Here is a 16,673-nt window from a genome sequence, read left to right as displayed (position 1 = left end):
ATAAAGAGATCCTTGCCACTGCATACGGACTCGGCTCTTGGGTGGTCTGTTCAGAGAGTCTCTCAAAATTTGGGCATAGCATTCATTGTTAATAACTCCAAATATGCCTACTTAAGATAACCAGAGCTGAACACTTAATATTCCTTCCAAAAAGGAGGTAAGTAAGACGATTGACCCTTCCTGGGAATATCGAGTCCAAATCCAGCCCACCTAGGAAAGCCCTCACAGCCCCACCCACAAGAGTTGCTGCAGCCCACACAAACAGGCTCCCTCTTCTCCACTGCATTCAGTAGTTTGCCAACACTTTACACTTCACCCAGCCCTCAATGTGTCCATCAACTGGCAAGACAGGAGGCAGACCTGTCACTGCTAAAAGCTCCTACCTGGACTTGCAAGCTCTGCCCACTTTGCCTATGTCATCAACCTCAGCTGCACCTAAGCATCAAGCCCCGCCTTCCACTACGACCTAAGCCATCACAGGCCCACTCACAACACCTGCTGCACAAGCTACCCCAGCAGAGACAGCTTCTGTTCTCCCACTTGCAACTACAGCTCTTTAACTCAGCACTCACAGCTTCTCCCTGGGAATGTACAAGCTTCACCGCCCCCTACAGACAGGGTTCTCATCCCGTGGGTCGCGACCCCCACACCAGCTATGTATGTTGAGGTTCCATTTGTAACAGTGTCAAAATTCCAGTAATGAAATATCAACAAAACACAGGAGGGGCTGTGTTAAAGAATCACAGCAGTAGGAAGGTTGAAACCCACTGCCCTTCCCTGACCTTTGCAACCATAGCCCCCACCCACTACTCTATCTCAGCAGGTCACAGTGCCCCACTGCTACAGGTGTTCTCTGCCAAATGAAGGTCAAGTGAGGATTCAGCCTTCTGCCCCCTCCTCAGAAAGTGACCACTCACATCATAGCCTTGGCCTGGTGCTCTGCATTCCCTGCTCACTATTCTCACCACTAACACAGCCCAGCCCACAACAGCTGCCACAGCAGCAACAGCCCTTTACACTCTTCTCCTTCGGCAGGTCCAGACAACACTCAGTAGGTATCAAAAGTTATACTGACACAATCCAGCACTGAGCTAAAGGCCAGACTACCTCAATCAAGCCCTGCATCAGCAAGAGAGCTCAGCCCACCACTCTTCAGTGAGCTCTCACAACCCCACACTAGTATACACCTACACAGCCATGTCCTGCTCTTAGGGTGACCCTGCCCCCTCTCTGGTCAACATCCAGAGCCCAGCCATATTTTGTAAGAGATCACCTAGCCTCCCACCCTGGCAGCCCCTTACCTCCACACTGCAGGATCCATAGCCACGCCCCCAACACCTTACCACTTCTTGCTTCCCTAGTAATTTAGTGTGCCCAACACATCCAGGTTGGCCCTCACACCTCTGCCTCAGTCTGTCTACCTCCCTGGCTCAGCTCTAAGTGCTCCAGAATACCGCCCCTCCCCCTCCCCTGCCAGCACCTGTTCCCAAGGGATTCCACAAAGCACAAAGTTTCCTTCTCTAACTCTTACTAGGTCCAGATCCACCCACCCTTCCACCCTAGCATACAAGCCCCGCCCACCACTATTGACCTCAGCAGTCACAGCCCCACCCACAAGACCAGCACCAGTCCTCCTGCTACAGTGCACCCTAATCTTACTTCTAAGTTTCCTCATAGACTCCTTCTCTATTCAGTCCTGGCCCAACACTGATACTCCTTTTTGACTTCCTTCTGGTCCAGCTGTTGTGGACAACTGGCCCTGCCCTCTTTAGAGGTCCTCAGGATGAGCCTGATCCAATGGTGTCCCTAATGGTTAGAGCAGCCTGCTCCAGTGATCTCACAGACTGTATGTCTGCAGAAGACCAAACCTCAAATCTCAGCACTCAGGAGGCCGAGGCAGGCTGAGAACTGAGTTCAAGGCCAGCCTGGTCTAAAAGTGAGTCCAGGAAAGCCAAGGATACACAGAGAGACCCTGTGTCTAGGAAAAAAAAAAACGAAAAAAGAAAAGAGGGAAAGCAAAAAGAAAAAGAAAAGAATAGATGTGTCAGGGCTTGGACAAAGGCACCTGAGTGGATGGTTGTAAACTTCCCTCAACAGTTTTACAGGAGCAGCTGGCTCAGGCCTGACCAATGGTACTCTGTGGTGCTGTGCATCCCCTCATCTGGTGTGGGGGTCTTTTGGCTTGAACCTGGATGCATGGCCAGGACACTGTGCGCTGGAGGCCTGTGCTGTCTGGTGACCACAAGGCTCAGCCCATCCAGGGACCCTAAGACTTAAAGCCTAGGAATCCACTTGAAGCGAAGGAAACAAGGAAACTCTGGAGCAGAGTTTGTGCCCTTTGCCCTCCTGTGGCTGTGATTTCCCTCCTGGAGGGTCTCAAGCAGTGCTGGGTCTGCCCCTCCTCCTGCCACCCACTCTTCCTCCTTCCTCCTGAGGGTAGAGGCAGGCAGGTGGCAAGCTCTGTGCTGCTCCTCCTGGGCCCTCCCCTTCTTGCCATTAGGCTGTGAGCTCAGTGAGGAGGCCCAGGTCACATGCCCTGTGTGCCCTGAAACTCTACTGACATTGATGCTCTGCTGCTTCTCAACAGCACGCCCGGCAGTGGGGTTTTGCTTAAGGACAGGCCATGCAAACCTGGGGTTTGGTGCTCTTGTGCCTGTCTGTGCAGTTTGAGAGTCTGGGGTGGGGGAGGGGGAGTGGCAGTCACTGGATAGGATGGAGGCTTCTAGAGAAAGGCTCCACAAGGTCCTGCCAACAGAAGTGGCCTTGCCTGAGGGAACACAGAGGAGGGAGTGTCCCCTTGCCCTATTCAGGTGTCACAACTGTGTGAGTTGACATCAGCATAGAGACAGTCAGTCCTCTGATTGTCCTGCCTGCTGACTCACTCTGAGGTCACTGCCTCCAGTACCAACCCTAACTTCAGCTGAGAAGCACTTACAGAAGACACCATGCTGCTGCCCCTTTTGGTCAACAAATTCTGGACTGTTAGGTCCAAAGACATTTAGATCCCCTTCACCAAAAGGATCCACTTCCCTTCTATCAGGCAAAATGGGTAGATAGCTGTGTCTGATGCCTATGAGCACAACAAAACTCATGCCGGCTTCCTGGCTACTTCAGTATAACAAATGTCTGTTTAAAAGTCAGTGAGTTGGGAAAAAAAATCACACAGGAAGGATTACTAAGCATGGTTGCTGAGATCTCATTGAATGACTTTCTTTGTATAGATAAGGTTTCTTTCTTTCTCTTCTCTCTCTCTCTCTCTCTCTCTCTCTCTCTCCTTCTTCCTTCCTTTTTTTCTTTTTTCCGAACATAAGCTTCCTCTGTGTACCCTTGTCTGTTGTAGATCCACATTTTAGAACTGGCTGGCCTTAAACTCACTTAGATCTGCCTGCCTCTGCTTCCCTTAGTTCTGAGATCACAGGCATGCACCATGACACCTGGCCCTAAAATCACTTTTATTGTTACATAAAAGAGGTACCACTGCACTTAATCCCTGCACTCACTCAGGGAATGCCAAAGAAAGTGGAACTCTGTGAGGTCAAGGCCGGCCTGGTCTACAGAGTGAGTTCCAGGAAAATCAGGCCTAAAACAGAGAAACCCTGTCTCAAAATAAGAAAAGGCATCTTTTTCGAGTCAATTTCCACACACCCAAAGTTCTTATCTGATCTAGGGGCTATCTGGAAAGAGCCATCACCTCAGGCATATGAGACTTCCTGGGTTGCCAGACAGGTCAGAGCACTGGGTTTTTGCAAAGGTTCTGAGAAACCTTCAACACAATGACACAAAGACTCTGAGATAATGATCACTGACCAAAGGCAGACTCACAGCTTAACTGCTGTTACTCCAGATTCAGGCTAGATACAATGGGTCTGGCCAGAAATGTACAGCTTCACCCCATCTAATTGTTATGCTGTGATTAACTTCATTCTGCCTCCTCTTAGCTTTCCAGAAGTGCAAGGAGGGCAGGTCTCTGTCGTTAGATCCGCAGTTTCTCATCATCAGGCCGTGTTTGCTGTGCCCAGAACTCTCAGCAGCCTACAAGGTTGTGTGGAGCTGGAAGCTCAATCGGTACTCACCAGGCTGCAGCTGAGCCACCAGAACCAAGTTTCAGACCCCAAAGCCCATGCTAGAAGCCCATACCTAGGAGAGAGGAGCAGGATATATTCCAAAATGGACTTCTCCTCACTTGAGTAGGACAGTGTGTCCACTGTGGGCTCAGAGGAGCCAGGGTGGAATGGTGCTGAGAAGGCAGCTAAGTAAAGGCCCTGTCAGCTCACTCTCACAGTGCAGACTCTAAAGGCAAGGCAACATTGAGCCACCATTGGCTTGCAGAACATGGCCCACTCTGTGCTGTTCCCAGACCCATCCAGACTGTCATGCCCTCATGATGGGGATGGTAAAGAGGCTCTCCCTCCTGCGGTGCACCCAACCTTGCTGACATGGCCCCAAGTATCTCAGTATTTAGGGTAATGGAGAACTGCAAGGAAATGCCCTCTGATCTAAAGATCTCCTGCTGCACTGTGGATTGCACAGATAAACAGCACTTAGTGTCTGTGCCCCGCCCCCCACATCATGTGTGCTTCCTCATGTTGTTATTCCAGCCCACACCCATGTAGTGTATGAACAACATCCAGGAGACCAGGTGCCAAGTCCAGGGCCAGGCACTGAGTCGACACTGGTGCCCTGGCGAATGTGTGATGAAAAGGGAAAGCCACTAGTCCTTCTGCAGTGCAAGAGCTCTGTGGAGAGGTTTCCCCAGCAAGGAAGGCTAGCTCCCATCCAGCTATTTCTTATCTTACAAATACTAAATATAGCTCTGATTCCTTGAGGTTGACGAACATGTATTAGGGGGGGGGCAGGTGAGATGGCACACAGCTGCAATCCCAGCACCTTGGAGACAAAGAAAGGCAGATCTTTGTGAGTCCCAGGCCAATCTGGTCTACAATGTGAGTCCAGGACAGCCAAGGCTACCAAGAGAAACCCCATCTCAATAAGCCAAAAAAATGTTAAGTGGAGGATATTTTGTAGCAAGCCTTTGCAGGTTCCTTTACAAAGTTTCTAGTGTCTGTCTTGCTCATGTGTCAGGCAATTTCCTACCCCATGGCACTGAGAGGAAAGGCCTGCATCTCCTTGGCCAGGGTACAGTAGTGTCCATCTCTTAGCAGACAGGCAGTAGTTTGAGGTGTGCTTATACAGGGCTAAGAGATGCTTGGCTCTGAACCTCGGTTGCTACTCAGAAATTTCCTGGTAACAGGTGCAGAGGGGAGGGACCCTGGAGAATGGAATCTCCTGCTTCCAGATACCTGACTACTGTGAGGTGACACCATAGGGTCAGTAGTTATAGCCTCATGCATCCAGTTCGCTGAGGGCATAAAACTGTGGCTGCTGTCCATGGAAGGGCAAGGCTGACCCAAGGGTGTGGAAGCCTGGGCCTTCAGGTTAGTTCCAAGGGTCAGATAGCATAGGAGGCAGACTCTTGGCTCAACTTTAAGATGTTTATTCAGCACCACGAGATTTGTTTTCATGTAGTAAGAACTGAAACTGGCCTATTTTCAAAAAATGGTGACTTTTTCCCAGTCTTTAGTGCACTGGGATTTCATGAGCTTGTTTTGTTTTTGAACGGTGCGCAGATTATACTTGTGTTATCTGTGTATTGCTCCTCCTTGTCCATCTCTTCCTCCTCTTCCTCCCCTTCCTCCACTTCCTCTCACTACTCCTCTTCCTCCTCAGTGGCCTCTCTTAGGGATATGGTTGAGAGGTCAGCTTTCATGATGGAATGGCAAGTCTACGTAGACATCACGTACCAGAGGTATGGACATCACGTACAAGAGGTATGCTGTGGAGCTACCTGGTGCAGGCACTGCCCCTTCGATCTTACGAGTATCCGATGGAGGAACCATCCCATGATCAGATGTGCCCTCTCTGCTCAGGCCACTTGTGTCCTGAGGTGGGCAGTTGTCAGAGCCACTTACAGGGATGTTGCTCTTTTTCAGTGTACTAGAAGGCCCTGGGGAAAGGCTGCCTGCAGGTGTCTGTGTGTTGGGAAACCCCTGTTGGGACTTCATGCCATCTTTCTTGGCCTTATGTTTCAGAGGGGAATGTCTGGGAGGTAAAAGCCTCATCCATTTGTGGATGTGGCCCTGCACTTGTGAATGGAGATTGTGCCTCGCTCACCACAGCCACATTAGTCAATTTGTTCCCCACAGTATTCCCCAGGAGCTCTGGCTTGTCCCTCTGGAAGTTGAAGTAGCCATAGATGTAAAACAAAATGGATTAGGTTAGCCAATTTGAAACACAGCTGTACTGACCACATGATATCCTACTGGTCTTTTTTGTGATGCAGAGAATGACAGAAGTGGCAGGCAAAAGATGTGCTGTGCTGTGGCAGGACCCCAGTAAAGAGAAATGACTCATGTGTAAGGTGGTGATACTGTTGGACAATAGAGTCCACTCGGGCAGTAGGGGGTAGGCGTGAAAGACCACTTGAGGACCACAGTGTTGATGCAAAAGCACAAGGTTTATTGCCTATGCTGGCCAGGGGGCCTAAGCACTCACTCGGGAGGGAGGGAGGCACACCCCGAGTCACTGTTACAGACTTTTTAAAGGCTAAAACCGCAAAGGTTAGGAGGGGCTGCATGCCCTATGTTAGGATTGACTCTGGCTAGGGGTGCTTGTCTAATTATTATTGGCTACTGCAGGGGTCGTTGGCCTCAGGAGCTGTTCTTGGCAAAGAGGGGTGATGGGGAGATTTCAGAGAATTTCCTTAGTTGAAAGTGTTTATCTTGGTTGGCCACCTTGATCTCAGAAACTGAAGCTGAGCTGACCTTCAATTCTTTTGGGGTCATTTTCCCAAGCTTGCCTGGGTCATGTTCCCAGGCTGGCTGAGAGAGGGGCCTTACAATACATGTATGTGACATAAACTGGCTTCTCCTCTGCCTACCTGACTGCCTGTCTTCAGACATCTAAAGGGACAAACTGGAGTGCATTGTCAAAGTCTTTTACCCTTTAGTAAACAACACTGTCTGCTGAATGAGGAGCTTGAAGCACATTGTTAATGGGGTGTGTAGATAGGAAGAGGTTCTTTTCATAAAAAGTGGGAAACAAGGAAAAGCTTTGTAAATTACCATGATTTTCCAGTCTTCTCCAGAGCAGAGCTGGCAAAGAAAGGTCTTCCAGCTTTCCTTCTCAAAAATCTTGCGTGGGCTCCTTCTCTAGCTGCTGCTGCTGCTAGGAAGGGATATCTCAACCATGAGGACCTGAGGAGCCCTGGATCCTGAGCGTTGCTCATCTCTCTTCTTCTTCTTCTTCTTCTTCTTCTTCTTCTTCTTCTTCTTCTTCTTCTTCTTCTTCCTCCTCCTCCTCCTCCTCCTCCTCCTCCTCCTCTTCATCCTCCTCTTCATCTTCCTTCATCTTCTTCTTAATATTATTTTGTTTAGTTGCTTGGTTTTTCAAGACAGGATTTCTCTGTGTGGCCTTGCCTGTCCTGGACTCCGTCAAATTCACAGAGATCTGCTTGTCTCTGCCTCCCACACGTGCTGGGATTACAGGCCTGCACCGCAGCACCTGGCTTCCAAAATCTACTTATCACCTCTTTTCTCATGACCATGTGACAAAGCAGCAGCAAGACAAAAAGCCAGGCCTGCTCTCTTGAGGCTCTGGCCTTTTTATCCCCTCTCTAGAGTCCCCAGAATTAAACTATCTCCAGTTGGCAGAACTGCAGCCCTGCCAACCACACAGGAGGCAAATAGTCTGCTGCTGTGGACAATCTGAAGCAGCCACATAGCCCAGGCCTGGGATTAAAACCAAAATATGTTTACATACCATAACTGGGTTTTTTAAGACACCAAAAATCTTGCTACATCTTTGTCTTAGGCCAAGCAGTTTTATAAGAAGTACTACATCTTATACACCAATTCCAGTGGAGAGATGGGACAAAGTCAGCAGATGTTATCATACAGTGGGACACAGTAAGCAGGAAGCTGTGCAAAGTTACACAGGGGAATCAAAGGGGAAACACAGGGCACCTCCAGAGCATTATAGACTGAGCACATAATGGCCTTGGTTCTGGTAATCACAGCTCCATGTGATGGAAGACTTGAGGTTGCAGGATGTGGAGCCATACCTCCTTCAAGACTGGGTCCCCGGGCCATTACCAGCTCTACTATGCATAATTCTGGTTTTAAAGAATGAGCTACATTCCTTCCTTTCTTATACATCAGTGCTTCTGGGGGGCATCAGGCTCCCAAGGCCTGGACCCAGACTATTATAAACTCTGCCAAACACAATGCTAATTTTGAGAAGAAGGATATATTGCATTGTCCATAGGTCAGGGCATCAGGGAAAGCCTTGGTTGATCAGTCCAGGCCTCAGACGTTCCCTCCTTTTTAATTATTATTTAATTTTAAAGGCCAGAAGAGTTTACCAGTGTCTGAATCTCCAAGAGACACTTATGTTCTCTGACCAACTAATACCTTCTAGCATTGTGAAAGGAATTATCAATACACGTATTCTAATCATAATATTGAATGGAGGTGGAAGGTTGTAAAGCAGATTAAATCCTGTAACTAGTACAATGTATCTTTGGCTAGTTTGGATGGGAAATCTATACAATTAGAGAGAAACAGCTGATACAAATAATCTGGAAACAATCCCTACTTTTTGGAGCAGAGGTACTTTCCGAGTAAATAATATATGTGGAGGGCTAACATAAGCACTGATTCTAAACATGTTACAGTTGTTTTTCCTCTCTAAAAGTCCCATAGATGTTCAAGAGGTCCAGAGCTGTGGCTAACAGCCAAAAGTCTAGTTGAGTCTTTTATTATTTTCTTCCTTTTTGTAGACATTAAAACAGGATGGGGTTCAATGAGGGGATTTCAGGATATCAACCCTGAGCAGGTGGACCCTCCCAGGACAATTGAACCAGCCCTTCCTGTTGTCCATCCAGAGGCACAGAGTCCTTTAGAACCAGGGACCATTTTAGAGCCATGGAACACAGTACCCAAAGGGGGATTGTGCTTTGAGAGCATAGCATTGGAACTTTATTTCAACCTGGGGACTATCTGCTTGGGCAACTTGTGGGTTGTTAGATAAAGGAAAATTCAGTTAATGAATGAAGTAGTATTTTAAGCACTGTATATCAGTCTCCATGGACCCCAAAGCCTTAAGCCTTATAGGTCAGAAAGATGGAAGGGACACATAGGGACCTCCCAGTGACAAACATATAGGGATAGTTGATGATATCCCAGAATCATTCAAGAGAGCAGTGCAAGGCAGCACATGAAAATCAGCCAGAAGATCCGTTACCTCAGTCTGATACTTTCAGTTATTATGTAATGAGAGTCAGATATTTTAAAACCTTAATCTGATATACTTTACAGCCTGTTTTTAATTGCTAAACATGGACCTTATAAACTTCAACAGCATAATATGGCCTTTAATTTTTGTTCTTCATATACCTTATATAGCTTATGCATCCACTGTGTACTTTAAATAACTTACTTGGGATTTTATAGGTTATGAGGAACCCTCTTTGGCTTTTTTTTTTGCAAATATATATCTATCTCAATCTTTATATACAAACCCTTATTTATAAAGATATTTTTATTTTAGCCACATCAGATTTTTATTTATTAATACCATGAGATTTAGTAGTACTATAGGAGTAAGCCCCATCCCACCTTCATAAAAAATTTCCTGAGAAGCCCTGCTTGGAACAACTAAGTACTCCTCAGGGAATTGAGACCCAACAGAGGCTACCTACCTTTAGCAGCTCTTTACCCCTAGCTACTTTATTTTGTTGTAGTTGATGTTGTTGAAATTTGTCAGCCATAAACTGTTAGTTTTTGGAAGTACTATGTTAATGTTATGTATCCTGTCAAATTGTATCAAAATTAAACTAATGAAAACATCAAAATCATAACATAATCATCTCTTTGTGTCCGGGAAGTTGATCTCATAAGTAGTTGATAGGGTGGGTGGATAAGAGAGGAAGGATACATTGTAACTCTCTTCAAGGACATGTTACCAGCTCAGTTTTAGCCTTGCCTTTTTGTATTTCTCTCTTAGGCTGCTCTGTTCTCCTTGTCCCTGTAACAGAGCCAGAAGGCTATTCTGACGGACTGACCCAGGAGACGGGGTTAAAGGACATATGGAGAAAGAAAAAATACCTGTGAACCAGAAATGGGAGGGTCAAATCCCACATTCTAGAGTCAGCCCTTAGGCTTAAATGCCACAGGTCATTTTGAGAGCAACAGGTGCTCTGCTTGGATTGATGGGAGCTCATTAGACCTCCTTGCATCCAAGAGAGTGTTTCCAATTGGAGGTTTGAGATGGTAAAACCTGATGTGCAGAAATTAATCAGAGCAGAGGAGAAAATAGAAAAAGGACTTGAGGTCAGAAATATTTTAGCATTGTCACTATGAAGCTGTGTGTGTCAGCGCCTGCCTGTGGCCTCTCAGGCACATTTGTCCTGCCTGATCTGTGCCACATGCCAGACCATGGCTTTGGGTCTTGTGTACTAGCAAGTGGCTCTCCTGAGAGGCTTGGGGTGGAGGAGGGTCTGGGGACTAAGGCCATGCTGCCAGGCTGCCAGTCATCCCACCCTTTGTGCCACCAGCCACCAGCATCTAGGCCACCTTTAAAACACCCTTGATGTGCTGAGGTGAGTTGATGGCTGGGGGCTCTCATTTCTGAGAAGGGGAGGGGGCTGAGAGAGAAAAGAGGGTAGGAGGGTGGGACCCAGAGGAGAGGAGGGAGTGGGCTGCTGTAGGGATGTAAAGCAAATGAGTGAGTGAGTGAGTGAGTGAGTGAGTGAGTGAGTGAATAAGCAAACAACAGCCCCCACACAGGCAAGCTTCCTCCCCTGCTGTAGGTTCTGTCACCTCCTGGAACTAGTGCAGAGGCCTTCAGAGCCACCCAGCCAGGGCAGCTGATCTTCCTAATTTTCTTAATATTTTCATGTGTCTTTTCTTGTCTTTGGCCCATTGGTCTGTAAAACCCCTGCTGTGGTAGGAGCACTGGCTCAGAGGAACCAGTAGGAGCCATTTTTGGAGATTTTATAACTATTTTCATCAAAAACAGAACCAAAAACATAACACCAACACACAAAAAAATCCATTTTCCTTGTTCCTTCTGTCATCATGAAGTAACTTAAGCACTGATGTCACTTTTTGTTCCTAAACCTTTTTAAAGTTTTTAAAAAATGTTTTCTCCTCCAGTCTGCTTTGGACTATGGAGTAACCAGAAATTTGAGGTGGGTATTACAGTTAAATTAACTTCATCCTGTGGATCTAAGCAATTTTAAAGCAAATTTCCTAGTTCAAATTATCCCTCCATTGCTTGCTCCTCCCTGGCACTAGGCTCCGCCCCTGCTGGGGGTAGGTGGTGTAGAAGCTTAGTTGGCCCTAATAGGTGGTGTTGTCTTTGAGTTTTACCTGCATGTTCTCATGCCTTTAAATTCACAGAAACTTTGTCAGGGAAGCAAGGGCAGGCTTTTAGAACGAAAATAAAGAAGCTTTTGAAGTGCTTTAATAATTCATTATAAGAACTAGAGTGCACAAGCAAAGTGTCTAAAGTGACAAATGTCGTCGTCAGAATTTGGCTGTCCCACATTTACTGCTGATTCCTCTCTGCTGGGCACGACTTCTCATGTATATATACGTAATCAGTATACAGATATGGACAGAGGTATCACAGGAATGCCTAGTCTCTCTCCTGTACTCAGGTACACCCCTTCAGGTGGCCATATGCCTGAACCTGCTGGTCACTCTTCAGTAACAAGATCCTGAGAGGGAGGTGCCAGGAGACGAGAAAGATAGAAAAACTGGAAATACGGAAGATAAACCTGTGGGCAGAAGGTCTTGTAAAAGCAATCTCTTATGCCAAACAAGCTTCTTAACCAGCACAGCATCACTGGACATGGCGGTGCACACTTTTAATCCCAATGTTTCTAGGCAGAGGCAGGTGGATCTCTGAGCTCAAGGCCAGCCTGTTCTATAGAGCAAGTTTCAGCACATCCTGGCTACAAAGTGAAACCAGGTCTTGAAGAAAGAAAAAGAAAGGTACAGCATCTTATAGATTATTTACAGGGGTAAAATGTGATAAAATCAGCAAGAAGCTAATCAAGCAATGCCACAAAAGGACAGGTCATCTCAAGAGCAAGACACAGCAGTGGCCTTGGGTCTGATAACCATAGCCCCAAATGTTGGGAAAAGTGGGGTTCTCAGAATATGTAGCCAGGCTTGCCCCAGGCCGTTAGCAGCTCTGCCAAGTATATTCCTGGTTACATGGGGGCCTCAGGGAAAAGTCCTCAAGGCCCTGGCTCCAAACCATTACTGGCTCCTCCAAGCATATTCTTGGTTTAAAGAAGGAGCTAAGCCTCTTCTCCACATATATTAGGGCCTCAGGGAAGCCACAGATGCACAACCCAGCCCTCCACAGGAGAGAGCAAGTCGCACAAGTTGTTCACTGAGTTGTTTCATATGGACCCTGCCTGACAGCAAACCACCCACACCCACACAGGGAAGGAGGAAGGGAGGGAGGGACAGGGGGAAGAGAGAGGGAGAGAGAGAGAGAGAGAATGAGGAGGAGGAGGAAGAGGAGGAGGAGGAGGAAGAGGAAAAATAAAATAAAATAGTTTTAGTTAATTCCTAAGGAGAATTTCTACTTGCTTAGCTAGACATGACTGAAGTCATCCAAACCTAATAGGTATAAGTAAGAGCACACTTAACTAGCCTGCTCCATCAGCAGAAAGGCTTGTTGGAGATTAAGCTGCAAAGGCACTCCCTCCTTCTCTCTCTCTCTCTCTCTCTCTCTCTCTCTCTCTCTCTCTCTCTCTGTCTCTCTCTCTCTCTTGGGTAGAAGAGAGCAGAACCAAAATGGTAGGCAAGGAAGCACATTTATATTTACGACGATCCGTAGGGTGGGTTCTTTGAACTGGTACAGGACATTTGGATTGACCCTGAACTACTGGCCTTGCCCAAGAATTTTGTTCTTTGGAGCAGGTTAATGGAGGTTACTATTACTTTAAGGGAGGCTGCCCCTAAGCAGAAAACAGCCTTTTGGCCTCCCTTTACCCAATAACAATACTTGTGTTCACCCAGTCAAAGACTCCTTAGAGCTTTGCACCATCACTGACATGTTGGGAGCTACTTTGAACATAGTAATAGGCTCCACTGCGCATGTGTTTATTGACTGAGTCTAGGTGTGGAAGGTGCGGTGGAAGGAAGCCGCGCTCCACCTCAGTGAGGGACAGCAGAGGCTGTGGTGTGTTCATTTGCCTCCAGCACCAGTCTGCAGAGGGAGATACAGATTTACAGTGGGAAACCACAACCGGATAGAACAGGAGTGGTGCCCTGCCTCCCAGTATGTAGCCCAGTCTGACCTCTCTGAAGACCAGCACCCTGTTTCAAAGTGGTAGTGCAGAGAGGACGAAGCCTCCCATGCTTAGTGGAAGAGGACTTGAATAAGATTCTGTCCAGGCGGCTCACCAGTTTTACTCATGTCCCATACCTGGGTGCACGCTTCCTCCATTATCCTCAGGCTTTTTACATGATTTCTCTGCCCTCCTCTGTCCTGTCCAGCAGGACCAGTAATTACGGGGTCACGAGGGGAGCCATACATGAAAAGATGGGATGAGAAAGAAGGAGGTGAGACCAAGTAGAACTCCTATCAAGGTCTGTTTATTGAATCAAAAGCAAAAGCTTATATGGGGTGGAGGGAGGGGCTAAGCAGCAGGGGCGGGGGCCCAAGAATGCCTCCAGATGATGCCATCAGGGGAACATCCTGTGGTTTATCTCGGAACACTATCTCTCTATCTCTCAGAAAGTCCCTAGCTATCCTGCTGAACAACATCTGCAGGGGGTGAAAGGAGGAAGTTATACAAGGCTGAAAGGAAGAAGTTAGCTTTGGAATGGGCCATCAGTATTTTTCCATAGCCAGTAGATTCTTTTACCCTTGAGTGACCTTGGGTTGGCTCCCGACACTCCTCTGTGTTGCAGGGCTTCATCAGTAAGCTCCTCCATGTAAATAAATAGGGTGTAGGGCTTTGGATGCCTCTGAATTGTAGGGTTTTTCAGTTCAGCAATCTGTGTCCTTCCCACGTAGAGAAACTTCACGTTTCTTACACATGTCCTTAAGACCAAGGCTGGCACTTTCTTGGGGGCCTTTACAAGCTGCCTTAGCCAGCTTCATATTACCACAGTGAAACACCTGGGGCAGTTTGCAAGGACAGTAATCTCAGTTTCTTCCCATGCCTTTTTCTGCTCAGGAGATAATAACACATCCTGGCAGGCGAGTGTGACAGGACCAAGTGCTTAAATGACAGAACAGGGGAGAGAAGAGGGAGACATTCTGCCCTGAGCGACCACAGTCTGTCAGAGGCATGCCTTAATAATGCAAACCCCTGCCACAATGGACCACTGGAGGATACTCAACGTCCACACTATGGCAGGAGCCTATTAACTCTGGTGACCACTCACGTAGAGGGACAGAGTCCTTGAGTGGGAAGGGACTGGTGTGGAAGAGATTGTGAAAGTCGCCGTTTTTGAAGTGCCTTTATTCATTTGTGTTGATGTAGCCACTGCAGCTGCTATAGAATCTGTCCCATTTTAAGGAATGTCTGAGCTGCTGGTGATGTCACATGCCATTGATCCCAGAGCTCGGGCAGCAGAGGCAAACAGATCTATGTGCCTTTTAGGCCAGCCTCGTTTACAGATTGAGTTCTAGGACAGGCAAAGCTACACAGAGAAATCTTGTTAAAAAAAAAAAAACCACACACACACACACACACAAACAACCCCACACAAGATTGTAAAAAAAAAAAAGAATGTCTCTGAATAGAAAAAGGGATTGGGAGTGTAAACCCTGAGCTGAACTTAGAGCTGACATCAGTCTACTCCAGAAGGGTCACCATGGGAAGCTAGCCTCCCTCAGCCTGCTGGGGCTGTTTGCCCAAGGTTGCACATGATGTTTAACTAGTACATCCTTAAGCACCTGTACAAGTCCTTGAGGAGATTGGGCCTACTACAGTTTTCTCAGAAGGAAAAAGGTGAGCTTTTAGGCCTCAAAGAACCCATGGACTTGGCAGGTGTCATGGGATCCTCAAGGGGCCCTTGGTCGATAAGCTCCTCCTCTTTTCACCTAATGAAACAGTTCCCAAGGGTAAGAATCATTGGAAGAGCATATGTGCCTTTGTATAGCCCGAAGGAAGCCCTCAGTGGTACACATTTGTGACCGTGTCCCCTGCTTTGGGTGACTCTCTGTGTTATAATGTCTTATGAAGCTGAGTGGAATGCTTCCATAGTGTGCCTGCTTTTCAGTTGAGCACAGAATCCCCCAACGGAATCGCTGCTTTGGAGTTATCCACAGTCCTGTGGTGACCTCACTAAACTCCTTGGTTCGACAAGCCAAACTAAATGGAATTCTTCTTTGTTATGTGTCTTCTATATTTGGGGTGGACAATCCCTTCTGCCCAGCTCCTCGGTGAGAGTCACCTGGCACATGAGACCTAAAAGAAACTGACAGAATAAAAGAGATGGGTTGTAGTGCAGTATCTGCCAGGGGAAACTAGGCACGAGCATCTTCCTTTGTGAGGCCTCCAATGGCTCATCCCCTAGCTATGGTGATAGTTTTATGGCCACTGCTACAGCTAATAAAGCCTGCATGATCGGCTCAGCAGTTGGCTCATAGGAATCTTGCCTGACTAAGGAAGAATTGCAATGGGAAGTGGACATGCAGAAGGTGTCCACCTAAGACACAGCAGCAAAAGCAAATAGAGGGAACCTGGTCCAGAAGCTCTGAATGGGGTCCTGTGAAAGGCTCTTTTATTTGCCTGTTTCAGCTGTTGTCTCAAAGGACTAGTGCCTCTGTCTGCTAGCCTAGGCCTGGTCCTGGAAGCTCCTTACCTCTGTATACTCTAACCCAGGCCTAGGACGTTCTCAGCCTCTGAGACTGACTGCTAAATAAACTCACCCCTCCTTGTTCTTACTGAGCTCCAACTCCAAGAATGAGCCCAGATTTGAATCCATTAGTTCATGCTCCCTGTGTCTAAGGTCCCCGGTCTCTTGATTGGATGAGTCTGAACATGTGCCTACCTGAAAGCTGTCTTGTGATTTTGTTGTGTGTATTCTCCCTATATGTGTCTGTCTCTTCTGTGTTACAGAGAGTGCCTGCTGTCTGGTGTGTGTGTGTGTGTGTGTGTGTGTGTGTGTGTGTGTGTGTGTGTGTGTGTGTGTGTGTGTGAAAACTCTATAGTTCAGCTTGTGCTGTCACCTTGCCTCTGAGAGACTGCCTTGCCCTCCAGGAAATTCTTTTGCATGGGAAATGGCAGAGAAGGAGATCTTCCCTGTCAGCTGGCCCTCAGGCAACCTCTAAGCAGCAAAAACCTAAAAACACTGCTTTCACACTCTCAAGTCCTAAGACACAGACATGGAAGGCAGAGCAGGGAAAATAACCTCAAGTGAGACTAGGCTGGTTTCTTAGAGCCTCAAAAGAAAACAATGTAGCTTCAATTTCCCTGTCCACCTATCTGTCTGGGCTCTGGCTTGGAGCCCTGCCTGCTTCTGAAACCCAAAACTGGCCCCATGCCTGAGAACCAGGTGAGAGTATGGTGTGAATCTTGTCTCCCTAGTCCAGAGGTTCCTGCGAGGTGGAGTGTAGCTTCTGCTGTCCTCTTGGGT

At 47.4% G+C, this 16,673-nt stretch overlaps 1 protein-coding gene across 2 annotated transcripts in view; it reads left to right on the top strand.

Annotated features, from left to right (window-relative positions):
- Window positions 1–10,608: 10,608 nt before the first annotated feature.
- LOC311601308 (circadian clock protein PASD1-like) overlaps window positions 10,609–16,673 on the top strand; it is a 53,429-nt gene continuing 47,364 nt past the window's right edge. Inside the window, exon 1 of one of the 2 annotated variants that reach the window (XM_084788694.1) lies at window positions 10,609–10,657. The gene's annotated coding sequence lies outside the window, so the exon portion shown is untranslated. Of the gene's footprint in view, window positions 10,658–13,376; window positions 13,671–16,673 lie in introns of those variants that run through there. The other variant, XM_084788696.1, reaches the window with a different exon arrangement.

The sequence above is a fragment of the Acomys minous genome (genome assembly GCF_964271855.1).
Source record: "Acomys minous genome assembly, chromosome: 7".
NCBI lineage: Eukaryota > Metazoa > Chordata > Mammalia > Rodentia > Muridae > Acomys > Acomys minous.
This window is presented reverse-complemented; position numbering and strand designations above follow the sequence as displayed.